General features: G+C 40.4%; 1 protein-coding gene across 7 annotated transcripts in view; it reads right to left on the reverse strand.

The window, feature by feature from the left end:
* FHIT (fragile histidine triad diadenosine triphosphatase) overlaps nucleotides 1-20533 on the reverse strand; it is a 1358981-nt gene that overhangs the window by 914239 nt on the left and 424209 nt on the right. Inside the window, exon 1 of one of the 7 annotated variants that reach the window (XM_087431271.1) lies at nucleotides 11496-11746. The exons of the other annotated variants lie outside the window; for them this stretch is intronic. The gene's annotated coding sequence lies outside the window, so the exon portion shown is untranslated. Of the gene's footprint in view, nucleotides 1-11495; nucleotides 11747-20533 lie in introns of those variants that run through there. 7 annotated transcript variants of the gene reach the window in all.

Here is a 20533-nt window from a genome sequence, read left to right on the forward strand (position 1 = left end):
ACTGTGAGGATTCTCAGACGCCTTCTGGGCTGATGCTCATTATACCTTTCCAAGAAGGAGAGGACGCACATGGCATTTTCTGAACGTTTGACACTTTTTTTTTTCATTTAGTTTCTTATTAGGCTAGCAGTCCGACACATACAGGAAATACTGATTCAGATAGACCAAGCAGTTAAGACAAATGTTCAGGTATACACCTGAACTGTGGTAGAAGAATCTAGATGCCACGGTGAAGGCATGCCCAGAAGTCAGCCCCACAACATCAAGTCCCTTAGCCTCTCTCCACTGGCTTCTTCAGCTCTGAAAGAAAGATGATGCTTATTAGTAAATTGCCTTGGGATGATTTGGGCAGGAAACACTAAATAAGAGCCAATTATTGCCCTCATTACAGAGTAGATGATCTAATAAACCATCCCTATTACTTACAAAGTTTGAAGTTTGTTTTTTTTTCTAACTGTACTTCAATTTGACATAAGAGATCTATACTAAAAAGAACAAACAAAACACTCATAGGAAATACATCCAGAAACCGTAATATAAGCTTTCTGATTGGACCCTTCTCTGTTCATACATTTTCAATGGCTGCCAATTGCCTATAGATAGAATCCAAATTTCTTAGCCTGATATACAAACATCCCAGGTTGTCTCCAATTCACTTTTGATATCAGCAGCTCCATCTTTCAGGAGCCAAAGGGTTTATGAGTAAATTACCAAATTAACTCAGGTTTTTAATCTCATGATTTAATCATGGGCTTTGGAGGTGGACAGACATGGTTAAAAGTGCAGACGCCACCCCACCACATCTTGAGTAAGTTATTTCACTTCTCTCAGCCCTTGATTCTCAAAGTGTGGTCCGTGGACCTGCAGCATCAGCATCATTTGGAGTTTATTAGGCAGAATCGCCGGCCCCACTGGAAACCTACTGAACCAGAATCTGCATTTGAGCAAGATCCTCAGGTGATCCCTACACACATTAAAGATGGAGAAGCACTACTCTAATTCTCACCAGCTCATCAGAAAATTGGGGCTTAATAATAGCAAAATTGGAGATGGCAGTCATTTTCCTCTCCCGTCCCTTTGACTCCATCTCCAAATCCTAAGGATTTTACCATCTAAATATCACTCAAGTGTGCCCACCTCTCTCTCTCCCTTCACTTCCTTAGTCCAAGTCGTTCTCATTTCGGACCAGAACTGCTGCAACGGCCACCCAATTTATTACAATGCATCCACTCCTGCTTCGCTCTTACCTATTCTCCCTACTGCAACCAGAGACCTCTTCTAGGAAATGCAAATGAGATCAGAGCTTCCATTTGGTTTCAAAATAAAGGCCAAAAGCCTTTACCAGACCTACAACCTCTGCCAAGGTGGCCCAGTCCACCTCTATGTCTTATCTCGTGTCATGCTTCCCCTGGCTTCCGCTGCTCCAGAAGCACTGGTTTTCTTTCAGTTCCTTGAACTAGCCATCTTCCTTCCCAATACAGTACATTTGCAAAAGCCGTCCTCCCTGCCTGCATTGCCTTCCCTCTCCTCTTTGCCTGGTAAACTCCTCCTCAGTCTTTAAATGTCAGCTTAAATGTCATCAACCCTGAAATTATTCCCTGACCCTCCACCCCGACAACAAACACACTGCCTGGCCCATTGCCTGTGCCCCATAAGTATTTGTTGAATACATGAATGTATGAATTAATGAATGTTCAATCATATGGATATTGTGACAATCAAACAGATTAATACCTGTAAAGCATTTAGCACAGTGCCTAGTAGAGAGCAAGAGCACAGTGCTGTACCAGTTGTTATGTATTTTGAATATTAGCCCTACTAAAAATTAGATGCCAAGCAGTGCTCAATGTGGCTAACAATTAGAATCACCTGGGAAACTTTTAAATCTCTCATGGCATGGGTCCATGGCCTCACTTGTCCCATGGAAAGGGACAACAATAAGAATCCATGCAGTGGAAGTCCAGCAATTCATTTCCTTTGAGCCCCTTGACAGTAGCCAGATGGTGGAAACTCTGGAAGCCCAACTGAAACCTTTCTGGGGAAATACAAGTTACCTGAACTACTGTTGGGAGGAGGTGCAGCAACACTTCAAGATGATTCTGGTCCTTAAGGTTAAATGTTTATTTAACAAAACTCATCAGGATTCCATTAAAAACCTGTCATAATTGTCTCGTTGAAGCAATTGCTTTATGGGAGCAATTAATTTCAACTGCTAATAAAAGGTTAGCCCCCCTTGAGTGTGCATACAGCTTACAAGACATAGGTAGGCTGGGAACCACTTGAACTTACCGTCTGTCTCCTTCACTATTGAAGTATCTGGGGCATCAAGAGACCAGACTTACTTTAACAGGCCTCCCCTTCCTAATGACCAACCTTCTGGGTATGTAAATATATATTTTAGTACAGACATATGCACTATGTTTCTCACCCCTTTTGAACTTTTCAAAATGTGATACAAATGATGAGCATTTAAAGAACCTTTATCTCTTTTAAGGACTTAAAACGCACACACATACACACACACTCACACTGAACCAAAATGCCTTACTTTGCCAGACAAAACAGGATGCAGGCCTCAAACAATCCGAGCACCATTTAAAATTAAAACCTACCAAGTCAGAGCTGATACTAAGCCAACACAAAGGCTGCAGAATTGTTATAAAAGGCACCGGATTGCTCTCTGGAAATAATATCCCAGTGGGCTATACTCCCCCTCCTCCTGTTTCTCCATGCTGGTAAATTGCAAAAAAAAGAAAGAGAAAAAAAAAAGGCATGATTCATGAATATAAATTTTTCTTGGCTTTTTAAATCATACATTGGCATATTCCTCCTCGAACTTCAGCCAAATGAGAATACACAGATAATGACAATTTTACAATAAGTGGTTCCAGGATGGAGGCTTTTCAAGATCCTCAAACAAAAGGCACTATAAAAAAGAGTATTATTATTATTTCAAACACCCAGAAAAACCACAATCAATGATTAGCCATAACAATTAAACTAACAATAATACATTTAGAATAGGCTCCATGGTAATATGTACTTCATGCTTAATAGTTCAAATTAATTCAATCTGATGGCATTAGACATACCAGTTAGGAGTTGGACAGCACCAAAATTCCCATTAGCTTCCACTTCGAAAGATATTATGAAAAGAGAAGGAAGGAAATGAGGCTATAAACAGCAGTGGTAAATAGGAAGGGCTCATAGATGATATGGTCATGAGTAACTCTCAGCTATTAGGAATTCAACAACGAAAACACGAAGGCTGGTATTTCTAACCTCATACATTCCTTCAGAGTCAGTAACTGGGCAACACATCTGAGGCAACAGATCTAAAACCCTAAAATCAGGGCCATTCTACTCAGAGAAGGGGCTGCCTTCTTCCCACTGCCCACAGCATCCCTTACCAGTAGAAGCAGAATAGAGGAAGAATTTGCAATTTTCAGGTCATAAACCTCAAGAAATAAGAAAGGGGAGTGTGGGTTGGGATAGGCATAAAAGGTGGGGAGTTATTGCCTGATTACCTTATTGTCTCACTCCACCCTATAGATTTATAGACAACTATCTCAGGTTCTGCTGTTCCCTATAAATATTCCCTAAGGTACAAGGTCCCAACTTCAGCACTGTTGACATTGGCCCACACAATTCTTTGTTGTGAAGGGCTGTCTTGTGCATTGTAGGATGTTCAGAAGCATCTCTAGCCTCTACCATGTAACATCCCCTTCTCAGTTATGACAACTAAAAATGTCTCTAGACATGGCCAAATGTCTCCTGGGGGACAAAATTACCCTGGTTGAAAGCCATTACTCTAAGGCTTTAAAACCTGTTTCTGGGCAGCCAGGAAGAAAAGTTCATTAAGAGTACAGACCAACCTCTAGACTCTTCCTCCTCATTAGAGACAAGCATGCATTGAGTTGCCAGCTGTGTGCAAGGCAACACTCTTCCCAGGGCACACTGACTCCCCTTTCTAACAGTTGTGCACATATAGGCTTGTTACAGATCATACGGAAATTTAAAACCTGGCATCCTTCTATTCATTGTTCAGGAAAGAGTTAACATAGCAGACCTAAGACAGCCTATCCTTAGAAAGGCCTGCTTGCAAGGTTGGCCCCTGCCTGGCATCTGGGAACTGGGGCTGGTAAATAGTTCCCTACACTGACATAAAATTTTCTGTAAATGATAGGAGTAGCCACTGTGCCTTAATTGTTTGTACAAATAATATGGTTTATACCAAACACCTGCTTTCCTTCTGGGAGTGTGCAATTTGGGGATGTGATAGGCAGATCAGCCCCCAGCAGAAACCTTATATAGAGTCTCTAGCGAGCTTCCTTGGCAAACAGTACTTGATGTCACAGCTTGTTGCTGGAGGAATTAAGTGCATCCTAGGTGACGCACTGGAAAAGGACTCTTGACAGCTCACGCCTGATTTCCTCCATACTTCACACCATGTGTGTTTCCCCACACTGATTTTACTATAATCACGACTATAACAACTTCTGAGCCCGATGAGTTCTTCCAGAGAATTAGGGAAGTGGGGGATAGTACTGGGGACCACCATTCATTCAACAAGTATTGGATTGTGTGCCTCTATTTCTAGACACAGGGTTTATAGCAGGGAATTAAACTAAGTCTCAGTCCTCACAGAACTTCTGTGGTAGTGACCAGGGAAGCATTTATTCTAGCATACTTCACACTTCTTCCACAGTAAACAAGCCCCGTGGCATCTCTTTTTTGTTTTTGTTTTGTTTTTTCTTGCGAGGAAGATCAGCCCTGAGCTAACATCCATGCCAATCCTCCTCTTTTTGCTGAAGAAGACTGGCCCTGAGCTAAAATCCGTGCCCATCCTCCTCTACTTTATGTGGGACGCCGCCACAGCATGGCTTAACAAGCGGTGCATTGGTGCGCACCCGGGAACCGAACCCGGGCCGCGAGCAGCGGAGCACGCGCACTTAACCTCTACGTCACGGGGCCGGCCCCCTTTTTTGTTTGTTTTTATAACAGCTTTTTCTCGGATATAATTCAGACACCAAACAATTAACTCATCTAAAGTGTACAATTCAATGGTTTTAAGTATATTCACAAAGTTGTGCAATCATCACCACTAACAATTTGAGAACATTTCATCACCCCATAAAGAAACTCTGCACCTATTAGCAGTCACTATCCATTTCCTCCCAACCCCCCAGTCCTAGGCAACCACTAAGCTATTTTCTGTCTCTACGGATTTGCCTATTCTGGACATTTCATATAGATGGAATCAGACAATATGTGGTCTTTTGTGACTGGCTTCTTTCATTTAGCATGATGTTTTCAAGATTTATCTATCGTGTAGCATGTTATCAGTACTTCATTTCTTTTTATTGCTGAATAATATCCCACTGTATGGATATACCACATTTTATTTATCCATTCATCAGTACACAGACATTTGGGTTGTTTCCATTTTTTGGCTCTTATGAATAATGCTGCTGCGAACATTTGTGTACAAGATTTTGCTTGTACATATGCTTTCATTTCCCATGGATAATAGATACCCAAGAGTAGAATTGCTAAGAAATTTTCAACTGTTTTCCAAAGCTGCTGCACCATTTTACTTCCCACCAGCTGCATACGAGAGTTCCGGTTTCTGTACATTCTCACTAACCCTTGTTATTATCTGTCCTTTTAATTACAGCCATCCTAGTGCGTGTGAGGTAGCATCTCATTGTGGTTTTGATTTGCATTTCCCTGATGGCTGATGATGCTAAGAATCTTTTCATGGACTTACTGTCAATTTTTATATCTTCTTTGGATAAATGTCTATTCAGATCCTTTGCTCCTTTTTAATTGGGCTATTTGTCTTTTTGTTATTGATATGTAAGAGTTCTTTATATTTTTTTTATACAAGTCCCTTATCAGATATATCAGATTTTCAAAAAATTTCTTCCATTCTGTGAGTTGTTCTTTATTCTCTTGACAGTGCCCTTCAAAGCCTTAAAGTTTTAAATTTTTGTGATGTTCAATTTATCTATCTTTTCTTATGTTGCTGTACTTTTGACATCATATCTAAGAAACCATTGCCTAACCCAAGATCGTGAAGATTTATGTCGCTGTTTTTGTCTAACAGTTTTATAGTTTTAGCTCTTCCATTTAGGTCTTTGATGCATTTTGAATTAATTTCTGTATATGGTGTGAGGTAGGGGTCCAACTTCATTCTTTTGTATGTGGATAGCCAGTTGTCCTGTGGCACCTTTTGAATCACTTCCAGACACATTTTCCTGTAATTTTTGGCTACACAAGTGAAACAAGTACCAGTACATAGAATCTAGGTATATGACCAACAGCCTGAGAGCCTTGCTTTAAGCTTTTGTGTTTAGTCTTTTTTCTATTTTAGGAATATGCTTAATATTCTGCTCTTCCAGGAAGAACAAATATTACTAGCTGATCAGTACTGCTATTATTAACTATATACTATTACAAATAACAGTAAGTAGCAGCTATTTAGTACATAGTATGTGCCAGGCACTGTGCTTGCATTTAACATGCATTAACTTAGAAGCACTTTACATGCTTTAATTTATATGATCTTCCCACCAACACAGCAAGATAGACAGAACTCCATCTTGCAGATGATGATACTAGGGTGAGGCTCACCAATGTAAAGTAATTTTCCTTAGGTCACAGAGCTAAGAGGAAATAAGATAACAAATTGAGAGAAGGAGTAGCACTGGAAAGTGGGGGCCAAGGAAAGTCTGATAACGGTTTCTAACAAATGGTAGGTAAGCATATATGCACAATATCCAAAAATAAGCCAAAATCTAACACCAGTCAATGACATTCCAAGTTCTGGTCAGGGAGCTGACAACAAAGGGCTGATCTCCCTTTCTAACCCAACAAAGGGTTAGAAATCTTATCACTCAAGATATCTCTCAAGATTGATCTGATGGCTGAAAAGGCTTTGTCAACACTCCAAAAATTGCATTAGTGACTAGGTGATTGATGTAGTGACTCAATTAGAACTGGATTAGAAATCCAGATATTAAGTCAATTACTTCCAATCTGAGAATTAGGAATTCATTAATCAATAATATAATAGATAGCATCAATTTTCAAAACTATCCTTTCCCTGTTTGTCTATAGGGAAAAATGCAAGTAAAAGTAGCTTTGAAAAGACTAAATCTGTAGAGCAACTTCATGTTGGGAACATTTTCCCAGATATCTGAAACTTTTGCTTTCACTAATTCTCTTTGTTCCCAGACCTGGATGTCTGGTAGCATGATTCTGGTCAGTTTTCAGTGGAGAATTTGTGGATAAAGAAGTGAGTTCACTTTTCCAATTTCAAATAGCTTTATAGCAGAAAATCCAGATTTCCTTACTTCAAGTCTAATTCTCTTTCCCTATACCAGCTGAGTCCTTAAAAATAAATACAGTGATAATAGCTGAACTTTATTGAGCCTTACATTATACAGGACTTCATCTAAGCACCTGAAAGATGGCAACTAATTTGTTTAATCCAAAGTGTAGGAGGTAAGTACTACTATTATTCTCATTTTGTATAGGAGGAAAAGGAGATGCTAGAAGGATACTTGACCTGCATAAGAAGTGGAGTGAGGCCTTGAACCTTGCAGTCCATCTTTGTCCTCTTAATAGTGTCTCTATATTGTTTCAGAATAAAAGAAACTAGACATATAGGGTTAAGCATGGCCAGACCAACTCCAAGTTGAGTCTTTTTTTTTACACTAGGCAAACTGTCTTCAATATACTTATAATAACTCTATATACCAAAAAACATTTTGAAGTTTATTTCTTCCCAACACAGAAACATCACTGCATCTCCCCTGGGATTTTCAGCACTGTCTGTTGCGGAACTGGTCTGAGCTTAGCAAGTATTGCTTTATCATTCTTAAATAAAAACCATTATAGAGAATGCAGAAAACAATTTCCCTTTCGGTTTCACCACTTCTACTCATACTGAGAAAGATGGATCCTTAAAGTGCTGAAGGAAAGCTCACAATATAATAAAAACTCAGCATCAGAAATGTTCCAAGTCCCTCTACTCTCTCCCTATATTTAGGAAACTACAATTTAATATAGGGCTCAGCCCTCCAGAGAATCCAGTGTATCGAACTGTTAATACATTTTTATATATTTTAACTGAGATAAACAAGAAAGAGATAGAGAAGCCAGAACAGCTATGTCAAAGACATAATTATGATAAGACTAATCCAGCTAACAGCAATAGGCAAATAGTGACTCTACTGTGATGCTGTTGTATAGTTTGTATAGTTTGTACGGTCAGAAACCTGTATCAATACAAAATGTGAAGGAGGCAGAAGGCCCATTATAGGAAAGCAAAGATAACTTAGTATGTGACTCCAGAAAATAAAGCTCATCCAGGAGATCAAAGAACATTCATCCTATTACTAAAGTATTATCCAAATTTATTTTATAAATTGAAACCTGTTTTAAATCATTTGATTAATGAAACAGTAATAAAAAGGAGCATACTAGGTCCATAATCAAATAGACAGGGAAACCTCAATTTTGTTTTCCATGACAGAGCTTAAGCCTTGTGGCAAACCTTTAAAATTCCCTAGATAACTTAAAAATTCTCCTACCAGCTCTAAATTCACGGCTTTGCTATCGACTGTCATATTTCTCAGTCTTGACCACAAAAATAACTTGAGATACATATACATTGCTGAAATACACACTTTCTCAAACTTGACTTTGTCTTCTACTCCAGTAACCCTGTCAAAAAAGGAAGATTACTCTGGTCAGAGTAATCTGGAAGTAAGAATCTGGAGTAAAAGGAAGACTACTCTTTTCTTCAAATGCTCATTAACATTTCTGTTAACAAGACTTCTGACCCTCAATACCCACCCTTTCCAGACAGGTCAAAACTAAATTCTTCAGTTTGCCATTTAAGCCTTTCCCTCAAGACTTTGCAGATAAAATATCATAAAAACAATGGTTTCTATTGCAGCTAGAAGGGAATTCTCGACCATTCTCTATACTCTTCTTACTGAAATCTACCTGCTGCTTTTTGCTAATCCCAGGAGGAATGCAAACTCAAATGTCTACTGCGCTGGGATGCAATGTAAATAAATGAATAAAGCAATCTAGTTATAAGAAAAACAGGCACCAGTACACTTGATTGCATTTTAAACACACTATCTCCCTGCCCTTTTCGTATGTGTAACAGAGACTTCTCAAAATTTATTTTTCATTTTCCAAACTTTGCTGGAGACATAGGTATAAAGAAATGGTCTCAATAGTGCAAGCATGATGCTAGATAGCAATACACCTTTGACCTCAGTGTTAGGAAACTTAGAGAGGAGGAGTCTGTGGCAAACTATTTGTCTACCGTGGCTATTGCTACTCACCTCCAGCCATTTGTTGCCTACTAGGAACTCAGGCTCAATGTTGTGAGATCTTCCAGTTTTAAAGGAAAGCAAGAAAACCTGCATTTTATTAAAATCTCCATATTTTCTCTAATTTCTAATTTTCATATGAAATCTTCCATTTTTCCAATATATTCTATCTCTATATTCTAGGATAGTAGACATGTGTTTTGTTTATTTGTTTGTTTTTTGCCAGTGAGCTGACAGATTGACACCTCTGAGCTATGCCATCCTTCAGCCAGTACCTTTAAGTCTTTTTCACCACTAACCGCCCCCAGTCACCAATCCGTGCCCATTACTTCCTCTAAGACTTTGCTCAAGAAAATACTTTCTCCATACAATCTCTTCTGGGTCACTCTACCCTTCATTCCTCGATATCCAACTATTTTATTCCTTCACCCTTTATATGTACACCTTGTGCTCCATTTGTGAGCCTTTCATCCCCTTCTCTAATAACACCTAGACTACAAATCTCTAAAGCTGAAGACCCTGTCTCCTACCGCCTTCATAGCCCCTAAGGACTTAGCAGAGTGTTATACACCCTGCAGGCATTAGATGTTTACTTGTATACAGTCTATTTGCCGGATCTTGCTGGGCTAGCAGTTTTTATTCTATATTTGGTGCACTTCTGGATCAAAATCGTATGTCTAAGTCAAGTCTCCCTAGTTAAGGCAATCTTGAAGATTCAAACACTTAGCTGTACAGGCAAAGCAAAACAGTTTATCTGGGCAATGAAAGAAGCAGCCATCTGTTGATCTGAATCATCAAGGCAACTGTCCCAATCCTGCAAACATTCAGTGTTGGAACTTAGTTTCAAGATGTGAGCAGGGAGGAAAACATATGATACAAGTGCCATCTCTCCTGTGTCCTGGGCCTGTGACAGACATCATTAATTGATCATAGCAATCTTTTCTGCTGAGTCTGGATGCAACTTTGGAAACCTTTTTAACAGTACTCTAGATGGATCTTGTCTAAGACATAGAGTTGGAATGTGAGTGGAAAACGTGATCATATGGATAAGATACACATCAATTTTATGGGTCAAAAAAAAAATCATGATACATAACTTCTGCTGCTTCTCAAATTCTCTATATTTCAGAAGTTGGATGACTTAGAATGAGGAAAGGTAGGTATCTAAAGTTGAAGAGTTAAGTAAGAGCTAAAGAAGAAAAAATATTTACACTTTATTGACTATGTCTGATTTACTTTACCGATTAAATTTGAATTCTGTATAAAAAATTTACTATGTGATGAGGCCGCTTCCATTGTGCCTTGTAAAACATACTGAAATGCATAAAGGGTAAATGACTTCACAGGGATTGCTAATTTAAATAGACAAATAAACAGCTATATTTATATTTATATTCAAGGGGCTCTTTCACTTCTCAAACATTAAACCAAAGCTATTTGGAAAAACTTAGACACAAAATCATCAGCATCAAGAATTACGATGAAAAGCTCATTACGTTTAACTACAAGCAAACTTATTAGCATTTATTAAAACAAATGATCCCTCAATACTAGAAAAAATAAATGTGGATTGGTTGATTAAACCTTAACTTGTAAAAGACCAAAAATTGCTTTTTACAGACTCTGTGCCTTTTAAGCCAAATCCACAGACAACCAGAAACCAGTAAATGGTAAATCAAGGCCCAAGGAAAAGTCTGAGTAGCACAGTAGACAGTTCTGAGTTTTGCTCGCCCCAGCATGCCTGCTGTATTATGCTGATGTCAGCGGTCTGACTTCCCTCTGAGGAACCTCCTCTTCCCAACTCTCAGGGCAGATGGCATGGATGGAGCTAACTTCATTCCCCAGCACCATAGTGGGCAAGCGACCAATCAGTGTATTTCATTTGATGAATGATTCAGGGAATCAATCATTGATTCAAATCAGTCCAATGCTACTCAATCCTAAAATTTGGACTAGAGCTATTGAGAAACAGGAGTTTAAAAACAAATTCTGGAGCCAGCCCTGATGGCCTCGCAGTTAAAGTTTGGCACGCTCTGTTTCAGCGGCCTGGGTTTGGTCCCTGGGCGTGGAACCACACCACTTGTCTGTCAGTAGCCATGCTGTGGTGGCAACTCACATAGAAGAACCAGAAGAACTTACCACTATACACAACTATGTACTGGGGGCTTTGCAGGGGGAAAAAGGAGGAAGAGTGGCAACAGATGTTAACTTAGGGTGAATCTTCTCCTGCAAAAAAAAAAAAAAATTCTGCTGGTATGCTGAGCTGGTAAGATATAAACTTTGAGCTTCTGGTGGCCATCTAACCACCACAAAAATAGACCCTACCTATGCATGACACCAACCTGATGGAAGCAGAACTAAGAGATGAGAGAGATACATTTCTGATGCCATCTTTGAGCAGCTAGATCCAGCCATTCCTGAAGGCAAAATAGCCGTTAAATTTTCAGATAGGTAAGCCAAAATCCCCTTACTTTCATTAAGCCACAGTTAGAGCTGAGTTTCTGTCACTTGCAAATAAAAGAGTCATAACTAAATGCAAATAGCTTATAGTTTATTTCATTACTAGGTGCTGAACCTCTAAGCTTTTGCATCACTGCATTAGAAAACTTAAATTCCAGTACTGACAGGCTATTACCTCATGCAGTGACCTCGGTACATTTTTATTTTCTCTCAGTGCCTCTGTTTTCTCATTTATAAAATAGGGGTTAAAAAATGGTAGCCCACAGAGAAGATATACAAATGGCCAATAAGCACATGAAAAGATGCTTATCATCATTAGTCAATAGGGAAATGCAAATCAACTCTACAGTGAGATACCACTTCATACCCCCTAGGATGGCTATAATCAAAATGATAGACAATAACAAGTGTTTCCTAGGATGTGGAGAAATTTGAAATCTCATACACTGCTGATGGTAATGTAAAATGGTGCTTTGGAAAACAGTCTGACAGTTCCTCAAAAAGTTAAACAGAGAGTTACCATACGACCCGGTAATTCTACTCCCAGGTATGTACCCCAGAGGGAAAAAATATATAAACGCAAACAAAAATTTGAATACAAATGTTCATAGCATCATTATAGCCAACAAGTGTAAACAACCTAAACATGCATCTACTGATGAATGGATAAACAAAGTGAAGTATATTCATATAATGGGATATTACTCAGCCATAAAAAGAAACGACGTACTGATACATGCCACAACACGGATGAACCTTGAAAACATTATGCCAAGTAAAAGAAGCCAGTCACCAAAGACCACATATTGTCTGATTCCATTTATATGAAATGTCCAGAATAGGCAAATCCATAGAGACAGAAAGTAGATTAGTGGCTCCTGGGACCTAGAAGGAGGGGAGGATGGGTAGAGACTGCTTATTGGTACAGGGTTTCTTTGTGGGGTGATGAAAATGTTCTGGAATTAGAAAGTGGTGATCATTACACAACTTGGTGAATGTACTAAAACTGCTGAATTGCATACCTTAAAAGGGTTAATATTATGGTATAGGAATTATATCTCAATAAAAAAAATTTTAGTGGAAAAAAATAGTACCCTATTCTGATTCTCTGATGGCCATTATAAGAAATCCATGATGATAATTATACAAATGACCAATCTTGGGAAAAACTAAGAAAAAAAATCCATACAAATGTAAAGGTCTATTGTTTTTAAAGCTTCAGCAAATGTTAAGAGAGTGAAAAAACAAAATTACCAAATAGATTTTCTCAGGTCACTTGGCTGCCTTTGTATCAAGAAATGGTCACTAAATATATAGCAGGCACACAGAAAAGCTATTGGGAGACCTCTCGAGGTTAACAGCATGCAACATATTGCCACTGCCCCAGCCTGGCCGGGAATATTATTTATGCCACTTTTTCACAGTCTCCCATTAAACATTCAGAGCCTCCTTGTTAATAAACCACGTTATGAGCTAGACGCATTGTCTGCATAAACTGCATTGTCCAAAACACTGCCCCATTATTACAGAAAATGCAGAATGTAATTAGTATTCCTCTTTGCATAAGCCGCAGCTCCCAAAACTGGTGCCATATTATAATGCCCTTAATTAATAAACAAGAGTTGGGTCATGACCGGTTACACTTATCTGAATTTTATATTGTGAAGAAAGGCCACTGTTCAAATTCCGTTTACAAATATCTAAATTCTGGCTAGCTTACATGAAGACACTCTAAACAGAAAGCCTGAGAATTCTGCGTTGCTAATAGCATTGTGTTGGTACACCAACAATAGCAAACGATTAACTGCCGGGACATAAACCATCCTGAGAAATGTTCAGAGTGGGATGAAGATAACATTGTATTTCAGCTGTATTTTATGGAGCAATTCTTCTATTTGTTCATATGCATTTCCCATTTAATGGATGGAGGAGTCAGGGTGGATTTTGTATCACTGTGAAACCCTAAATGTGACAAAAGAAAAAAAAAAGTGAGCTGGAAAAAACCCAGAAAAGATAAGTGTGAGGCGGTGCTGGGTGGGAGCAGGGGTACATCATGATGGAGTGTTAGTACACAGTTCCTTTCTGCATTTCCAGCTGCTCGGTATTGATTTTCCCCTAACCTAACCCCCAAAGGAAAGCCATTTATGTAAACCATAAGCATTGAACTAATATTTGGGACCATAATATTGAGTGGCCCAGTTTATGAGCCTCGGCTAAAGGAGCATTTGCATTAAACTGCATTCACCTGATTAAAATCCATCATCTCCACCATCTTGAGAATTGTATATCACCTGTTACGCTCAGCTGCAGGTTCTCTGCACACTGAGACAGACCATAATCAGAGGGCAGCAAGGAGTCAGAGTGGGGAAGGGAAGGGAGGGGGGGAGCATGCGATGTGTGTTGAAAAGCAGATTGCATTAAAGACTGCCAATGCTCAAATCTGAAAAGAGTCCTAAGCCTACTGCAAATACAGAGCTGTGTGAACATGATAATTCTTTCGACAAAGTCCATAACATGGCTTCTCGGGGCGCTGTGGAAACAGGGTGGCTGAGATAGTGTTACAGTTCAGCCAAGAGGGACTGGCCCAGCAGTGGAGTGTGGCATACACAGGAAGCCCGGGAAACAGTCCCTGCCACTGCAGAAGCAGCAAGAGCTCACAGAGTCCAAGCCTGGGGGCTTTCAGCAGGCTGAACAAGTCGTCTTAGATCACTGCCCTTCCCATCAGCTCAAGGCACCAGGCACAGCCACAGAGTCCTATCAGTCTCAGTAGGACCTGCTCACCGTGACCACAAAGATGGCATCTGAATCAGTAATACAGGCTGCAAGAGGCCACCTTCGTGCACGTGAAGAACCCTCCCTGAGATGCTGGGGCAAGTCCTAGATCTACACCGTCTAGCAGTGTGACCCTGGACAAACAGGCTTGCTCTCCTTTCCATCAGAGGGTGGAGTCACATAACAAACACACGTGAAATTAATGTATGAGTCAATGAATGAGTGAATAAAACCCCTAAAGCAGTTTCTTAACCTCAGCACCAATGACATTTAGGGCCAGGTAATTCTTTGCTGTGAGAGCTGTCCTATGCATTGTAGGATGTGTAGGGGAGGCAAATTTTCCATTCTACCCTTCTAGGTTCGGTGGCTGGTCTAAGAATTAAATTGACATAAGACAAATTAACAGGAAAAAAGCAATTTTAATTGCATATATACCTGCGAGAGTCCCACAAAGATATGAGACTAAAAAGGCCAGATGAGTGAGGCTTACATACCCTCTGGAGCTAAAGAAAGGGTAGGGCTCTGGGGCTTCAAAGGTGGGCAGGCAATCATGAGAAGGTGAGAGGAGGAGATGTTTGGTAAACAAGGGTTGCTCTGCCATGCAGATAAGTCTCTCAGGGGAAAAACTGATCTCTGGTAATAACTCTCTTCCTGGTACAGGTCCCTTTTCTAATGTAAATTCCTTTTAAAAAAGGGTAAATTCCCAGTTTTCAGAGCTTCTCCTGTGTCTGCTGTTTCTCAAAATAATGAGATCAAAATAATCCCCTTATGCCAAAGTGGCATATTTTGGCATGGCATATTCTGCTACCCTCCAGATGTTTCCAGCATCCCTGGCCTCTACCAACCAGAGGGGAGTAGCACACCACTCTCAGATACAACAATGAAATAAGTCTCTAGACATTGCCAAATGTCTCCTGGGGGCAAAGTCGCTTCTGGTTGAGAATTACCCCTAATGTATCTTCCAGAATTTAGATTCCAGGAGATAAGTTAATGCCCCATACAACCATACAGTGCCCCCTAATTATTAGGAAAACTTACACTGACACCTTCAACATCACTGGAAGGTCATTTTGACAAAAATTTTATTGAGCATCTATTATGTGCCATGTAGAAAGATGAATAGGGACTGTCCCTGCCCCTGAGGAGCTCACCATCTAAGTGAAAGGTGGCATTGTCATAGTCCTACATCAAAGAGAAGGGGGATGTTCAGATAACTGTCTTTCCAATAAATAATAGAGTGTCCTTCGGTGTGACTAGACAGTTGAACTGTAAAGGTAGGCAAGAAGTCAGGGCATACCTCTTTGCTGTTAAAAGATCAGTACATATATCAGAGTTGCTGTCATTTGATAAGGTGAATTTTTGGTCATTTTGGCTCATTTTAGTTGTTTGCTACAGTTGTTTACTGGTAGGTGGGGGAGCCTCACACTGAAAGGACTGTCCTGTGAGGTGGTTTGCCTGAGCACAAGCCAAGATAGAGGGCTCTGGAATGAGACTGCCACTTACTTGCTGTGTGACCCTTGACAAGTCATTGACCCCTCCAATCCTCAAGTCCTTTTCTAGGAAAAGGAGATCATCATTATAAAGGGGTTAGCACAATGCCTGCCACAAAGCAAAAACTGGGAAAACAACAGCTGTTATCACTGTTATTGATATCGTTTCCTCTATTTGATCATGGACTGATTGGGTTTTTTTTTTTATTGTGCTAAAATATACAGAACATAGAATTTACCATTTTAACCATTTTTAAGTGTACAGTTCCGGGGCATTAAGTACATTCACATTGATGTGCAACCATCACGACCATCCATCTCCAGAACTTTTTTCATCCTCCCAGTGAAGACTTTAAACCAGTTCTTATCCAGCAAAATACCTTCTGAGGAAATGAAGACTAGGCTTTTGTATGATGAAGACTCTCTCCTTAACTAAACTTTAGTCAGGCTCCTCTAATCCCTTTAGGCCTCAACCTTCTCCGGTCTGCAGGCTCCAGTTGTAGCAAGCATCTTGCTCACTCAGTTTAGGAAAAAAACCAAAAAGCAAAAACAAAAAAACACTTTAGATATCTAATCACCCACAATATCTGATCATATTTCTCATCCCCTACCCTTGGGATCTGATCACCCTAGCCTGTCTTCAGCAATAATCCTGTTAGGTCAGTTTAGTAAGAATCACCCTATCCCCTTAAAAATCTCCCATTCACTGACCCCCACTCTACTCCTTGACTATAAATCCCCACCTCTCCATGCTTCATTCAGACTGGAACTCAGTTCTATCCTGAGGTCTCTTTTCCCTCATTGCAATAGTTCCAGAATAAAATCTATTTTTAGCTCTTTAACTACTGTCAGGCTCTAGTTTTCTTTAACATCTAAATGGAACTAAAGGCAATTCCCTCAGGATCCTGGAAACTGAAGAGAAACAGTGCTTAAAATGGCCATTTGGGGTGATGTTGAGGGGTCTAGTATCCATCAGCCATCTCCTAGGAGTAACATGTAAGTGATTCATAGCATCTTGAGGCAATGAAGAGAGAATTCACAACATTAGCACAATGGCTCCTGACTGTGGGGCCACCGACCACATTTACCACCATAGGAGCACTCATTGCACTCCTCACTTCTGTTAAGACTGGAACATCTCATCAGTATTATTCCAGAAGGACCTCTTTGGACACATTTATTTGGTAGCCTGGAATTGGTGGGAAAACACTAGTTATTGGGTCTAAACTATCAAAGGCACTTACTTTTCCACAGAAAGTGAACAAACCTTCTTGGTCAAGAAGTCACGTGCTTTTGCAGGCGCATGCTAGGGGTAAAAAGCTTCTGGTTTTAGCCAACCCCTCAGAATAGCTAAAGAGTTCCTAATTTCACCTCAAACCTCTGCTTCAGCACCCACTGTGCTGTGCCAAGTTATTTTCTATCCATTGTCATTTCTGATGCTATCGCAATTGAGTTTAAGGCATTTGTAGACAGGAACCCTAGCTGAGCTGTGAGCACCTTGCCTGATCATCTTCTAGCAAGTGATCAGGCAGAAACACGCAGCTAGGGATGCCCCAAAGCAGACTGTTGAGGAAATTGGCCAATGAGATGAGCATCCGTGCTCCACCACTGAAGCCAATTCTGCTGTATCGCCAGTGGGATCTCCCGAGACAGTCTCCACTTGGACTCACCTGATAACATACAGTCGGCCCTCCATATCCACCGATGTGAAACCCGAGAATTCACTGTACTATGCCATGTTATACATATAAGGGACTTGGGCATCCATGGATTTTGGTATCGGTGGGGTTCCTGGAACCAATCCCCCTTGGAAACCTGGGGACGATTGTATATGGTATATCTGTCACCATCTGTCCAGGTGTATTGACCTTGTAACATTCCCCAGGCACTTCAGTCTGGTGGCAGCTCTGTGACTTCTGTCTGTGGATCACTTTGCCTCCATGCCTTTTCCCTTTCTCCTTCTTATTCATTCATTAGGATCTAGAAAAATGTTACCTCCTCTGAGAAGACTTTCCTGTAGCCCCCAGGGCAGAAGTGGAGAGGTCCAGTTGAAACAGAAAAAAACCCACCATTGAAATCTCCAAACTGACTCTGCATTTTGATTTATTTCAAAAGATGTGGTGTGATGTATGGAGAAAGGGAGCAGAATTTGCCACCCCAAAATTTGCCTCTCTTTGGCATAAGGATTATTTTGAGCTGGTTGTTTTTTAAGAAACAGCAGACACAGGAAAATCTCTGAAAACCAAGTAGAAGTTACCCTTTTGTAAGAGACATTTACATTTACTGTAAAGGGAATATACAGGGACCCCGGTGCAGACAGGGACCCTTTGTTAAGGTGTCCCTCTCTGCACCAGGAAGAGGAAGATGACTAAATCTCTAGAAGCTCTTATCAATAGGAAGGCAACGACTTAAATGTGCATAATAACCTTACCCTTTTTTACTGTGTTTTGCCTGGTAACCTCCGGGTAACTGGCCTCCCCCCCACCCCCAACATCTTCTTTTGTATTTAGGTGGCAATGATATTTAAGGTGGAGGCTTGGGCCGTTTGGGGAGTTATTCAGTTTCCCTGAGTATCTCCCATGTATACACGAAGTATACGTCATTAAATTTCTGTTTTTGTCCTGTTAATCTGTCTTTTATTATAGGGTGGTCTCAGCTAAGAACCCGGAAGAAGTAGAGGGAAAATTATTTTTCCTCCCCCACAATGGCAATATTTTCCAAGTCTTAACCACATATCATAGTGACCTGGGGAACTTCTGAAAAATATAGATTCCCAGGCTCCTGGTTGAGATATTAGGCCACAAGCTTGTGGCTCAAGAAGATGGATTGTTTAGGGCCGGCCCCGTGGCTTAGCAGTTAAGTGCGCGCGCTCCGCTGCTGGCGGCCCGGGTTCGGATCCCAGGCGCGCACCGATGCACTGCTTCTCCGGCCATGCTGAGGCCGTGTCCCACGTACAGCAACTGAAAGGATGTGCAGCTATGACATACAACTATCTACTGGGGCTTTGGGGGAAAATAAATAAATAAATAAAATCTTTAAAAAAAAAAAAAGATGGATTGTTTAAAAGCTTCCCAAGATATTCTGATGTACAGATGGTACTGGAAACAATAGCCCAGCATTGCTATTGTTTGCTTTCAGACAAGTCACTTTGCTTCTCTGAGCCTGTTTTCTCATCTGTAAAATTGAGGATAAGAATGCCCATCTCACAAGGTTTAGAGAAAGACCAAAGAGTGGATGAGAGCAAAATCCTTAAATGATGCCTCAATAAGTGGAGCTAAGATGATGATTACTATGGATTTCCTTAAAAAGCTGCTCTCCACTTCTCAAAACCAATAGTCCAGTTTGCAAAACCTTCCTCTATTCGAGAACAATTTACCAAAGAGTAAGAGAGTTTCAAACCAGAATAATAACCTGAAAAAAAATCAAGGGTAGGGTACTTCTTATATTGAGAAGTAGCCCATGTTGAAAGCAGGGCATGAGAACGTAATCTGGTTTTTCTGAAGGTCAATATTCTTCATTCTCATTGCCTATTTCTCCTATTAAAAGGATCCCTCAGTAGCCGAAATTACTAACACATGGAAGTCCATCAAATGGTGGCTATTACAGAGAGCTACCCCACTTTGTAAAATTAGTCTGGCTTTTGTATCTCTCATAGACTAATGCTTTAACACTTCAATACCTGTAATAAAATATTTGCACCACAAGAAAAATGTGTTTCATGACCAGCAGGCTATAACACAGTGTTCTGCTTTGAGGAGTCATGGATTTAATTGTATCCTAAGCTGATGATGAGTTATCACTCTTGCTTTTAGCTAAGGAAGCCAAAAAATGACTCTGTGAACCTCAGCTCAGAGTGCCCGAGTCCTAGAAAAATGCCCGAATATAGACAGTTTTGTATCACTTAAGGATATCACACAATAGAATACCATGACAGCCACAACTAATCAAAGTCCCCTGTAGAGTAATTCCCCATAAAGAGATGGTGAAGGGAAAGTAGGAACAGTCCCACAGCTCAGAGCTGGAAGAGAGAATAAATACTGTGCAGAGGTAAAAGGATGCCCACCTACCATATCCACCCTCTCAAATGTCTGCCCTGGAGATAGACATGCACACCAGGGAGTGCATATGGGAGACAGACGATACACCAGGGTTGGCGTCTCCTCCTTGGAATGGCTAACCCTTGGAAGGCTCACCGTGGCTCCCTCTGGTCAGTGCCAGCAGAGCAGAGTTTGAGGCACTGTAGCATTAGGATTACAAATACAGTCAGCCCTTCATATCCGCAGGTTCCGTACCTGCAGAGTCAACGAACCGTGGATCAAAGGGCCTATGATGGTTGCATCTGTACTGAACACATACAGACGTTTTCTTCATGTTCATTACTCCCTGAGCAATTCAGTATAATAACTATTTACAAAGCATTTACATTGTATTAGGTATTAAAAGTAATCTAGAGAT

Source organism: Ceratotherium simum, chromosome 5 (assembly GCF_057802395.1).
Source record: "Ceratotherium simum simum isolate JZ-2026a chromosome 5, ASM5780239v1, whole genome shotgun sequence".
NCBI classification, from domain to species: domain Eukaryota; kingdom Metazoa; phylum Chordata; class Mammalia; order Perissodactyla; family Rhinocerotidae; genus Ceratotherium; species Ceratotherium simum.